The sequence below is a fragment of the Gavialis gangeticus genome, unplaced genomic scaffold (assembly GCF_001723915.1).
Source record: "Gavialis gangeticus isolate Ggan-Ray unplaced genomic scaffold, GavGan_comp1, whole genome shotgun sequence".
NCBI lineage: Eukaryota > Metazoa > Chordata > Crocodylia > Gavialidae > Gavialis > Gavialis gangeticus.
The window spans coordinates 158,169,585-158,172,617 of record NW_017728992.1 but is presented as its reverse complement, the minus strand read 5'-3'; the positions used below and the strand labels follow the sequence as shown (position 1 = coordinate 158,172,617).

Here is a 3,033-nt window from a genome sequence, read left to right as displayed (position 1 = left end):
TCATTTTCAGACACCACAAATCAATGCTGGCACCATATGATGGAGGCAGCTGTTGTCTTCTGGGCAAAGGGGAAGCTGCAGGAGGGCTCCCAGGGACCAGAGAAGTCTGAGGGGCCTGTATCTGTGTAAGATCGAAGGAGACAAGTTAAATTAATTGTTTGAGTTGTTGCTTGCTGTTGCTAGAAGACTTCCAGGAGATTTCTTGATACCCTGTAGGTTAGTTCAGCCCTGGATTTGTTATTGTCTAGTATGGGGTGGTCCAGAGAAAGGAAAGATTACACTGAAAACAACAGCAACCCTGATTTATTAAAGTGATACAAGTTAATTGGGTGCAGCACACTGTTCAGGGATTCCAAATGTCAGACATCTCATGTGACAATCAAGTATTTGGCAGGTTGGTCAGGCACCCCTGCATCTCAGCTGGATTCTCTTGCCCCCTGAGGAAAGCTGCCGGCATTTCCCTGCAGTTCTATGTTTGGCATTTAGGCATATGCTGAGCAGGAGTCCAGCCTGCAAGGAAGAGGCTGGAAGCAATGGCAAGAGCCTAAGCAAGTGGAAAGTAGAGAAGCAGCAGTGTAAACAAACAAGGTGAAGGGCCCAATATTGGCCTTGAGCTCTTCCTTTCTCTCTCTCTCCTCCACAGCACCTTCTGCTCTCCTCCGCGGCTCCTTCTGCTCCCATGGACATCACTACATTCCAAGATCTGCAGCACCAAAAGCTTAGCTCATTTAGCTACTCAGTTTCTCACCTGGACACCTGGAGCCCTCACAGCTGCCAAGTTGGGTGTGTGCTGCAAATAGCCTCAGCCATGTGTCAGTAGAGGACAGGGCACACTGCCCAGATTACATTTACAGATGTATGCACATTGTTTGCAAACATCCAAGTTAACTAAATAACTCATATTGAATGTCATACATGGAGTGGCACAAACCTTGTCATAGAGTTACTAGTATAAAAGCATTTACTGTTATGTTACCACTTTTAAATGATGTATTTTCTTAGTCAATGAAAACCTACTTATTAAAAATAGGATTCAGAAAAAAATAAAGGAATAGGTTCCATTCTCAGAGAAACTAAATACAATAAGAACATGAATAAATTAAGAAATATACTTATTTCTTCAGGAATGAAAGCATTTTAGGCAATGTTCTACCTCATATTGGTTCAGATTGAAGCTTTACATCTCACCTGACAATGTTCTGTCCTCCTACAATATATTAAATGATCACCTTGCATAGAAAAAACCCTTTCTTGAGAAAAATAATGATAATTGCTTTTGGGAAAGAAAGCAGAGTACTCATGCACCTTTATATACGAACTTTTGGGGAAATCAACAGGGACATTTGAAGAAATTCTAATCAGATTACACTCACCTGGTCCAAAAGTAGCATCATGTGATGGGATGCAAGGGAGTTATGGTAGGTTTTTCAGCCTTACTGCAAGTCACCTCCTGAAAAAATACCAGAAACCTTGACAGGATCAAATCCAGAAATGAATGCTAAAGGGAGAGAAGGCACCAATTTGAACTTAATGTACTGTGTGTAAGTTATCAAATGATTCTGCTTTGGTTCTACTCTGAACGGGGGTTGGACTAAATGACCTTCTGAGGTCCCTTCCAACCCTAATTTTCTATGATTCTATGATCCAGTGCTGCAGCAAAGTACAATCTGCAAATTAGAGGAGCAGGCATATAGTTATGAAGTGCAAATTTAGGAATGGTGGTCATTTTACATGTGCTCTGGAGGTGGGCACTTAATTAGAGCAGCTCTCAGGAGCTGCTCTAATTAATGCACCTGTATCATCTTGTGCATTCAGCATCCCATGTTGCAAAATGGTGGCGGGGCACTTTAAATAAGCTCTTTGGATGAGATTTAGTTAAAGTGCCCCCGCCACCATTTTGAAATGAATACACGAGATGCGAAGCAAGGCTGGTAGAGCATGCTAATTAGTATGCTCCAGCAGACTTGAGTAATTGAGTTTGCTCTAACACTGTAATTACAGCACATTGGAGCAGGCATCTCACACATCTACAGGCACCTGTTATGTTTAAGACAGAAGCTATCAATGTCAATTGCCAACATCTGGCAGAAAAGAAGTTGAAGATATTTTCAGTTATTTACAAATTAGTAGAAGAGACAAAATGTAACTTGAATTAATTTCTTCCTCATACCTACAGAATGCAATGGAAAGAATATGGCTTCCCCTACATACGGATTTCTATATCTTATGACAGGCTTCCTGTTCAGTCCCTACAAGCCTTATACTTAGGACTTCATTAACTGTGGGACATAGTGTGGAAAGAAGGAGGCTGGGTTGTAATCAAAACCAAGAAGTTGATAATCCTTCACTTGCTTGGTCAGCAGAACCTTGACACCAGAGTGAAGTCTGTGTTCAAGTATTCTAATTTGCAAAACACCCATATTTGCTGAAACAAAAACAGAAACCTGTTTTCTTTTTTCAGAAGGAAAACGTGCCAGTTGGAAATCTATCACTTTGGCTAGGGACATCGATTACATATAAACCTGTAAAAGTGATCAGAAACCAGTACAAATCTGTAACACAACAGACATTCAGTGCACATAAACCACTTTCAAAATGGTCAAACCCAGTTTAGAATAGATCTGGATGGATGTAGGATCAGACTTAACTGATTTAGATCTCCTGCAGAGTTAAGTTAACTCACAGTCCCCCAGGATCCCAGGATACCTTGCAGCTCCCCAGCACATTTCCCCTCACACAGTGGGCGAGCTAGCCTTGGCCCAAGGTGTCTGCTCCAAGCTGTCTGCTGAGCAGGAATATGCTTCAACACCCCCAACCTTTGGCCTGGGCCACTGTAGGCATGTGACTGGATTTCTGAAATCAAAAATGAATCACTTGCTCATCGGTTCATAGTTTCATAGTTTCTAGGGTCGGAAGGGACCTGAGTAGATCATCTAGTCCAACCCCCTGCCATGGCAGGAAGGAGTACTGGGGTCAAATGACCCCAGCAAGGTGTACATCTAACCTACTCTTAAAAACCCCCAGGGTAGGAGC

The 3,033-nt window shown here is 42.3% G+C and overlaps 1 long non-coding RNA gene across 2 annotated transcripts; it reads right to left on the bottom strand.

Annotated features, from left to right (window-relative positions):
* Nucleotides 1–200: 200 nt before the first annotated feature.
* Nucleotides 201–2,850, bottom strand: LOC109299857. Of its 2 annotated transcripts, none has more exons than XR_002098040.1 (3): nt 2,707–2,850; nt 1,374–1,450; nt 201–524 (listed from the first exon to the last, which is right to left on the bottom strand). It is a non-coding gene; the product is annotated as an uncharacterized LOC109299857 (long non-coding RNA). The 2 variants fall into 2 exon arrangements; XR_002098036.1 differs by having other exon boundaries at nt 202–544.
* Between the last annotated feature and the right edge of the window lie 183 nt (nt 2,851–3,033).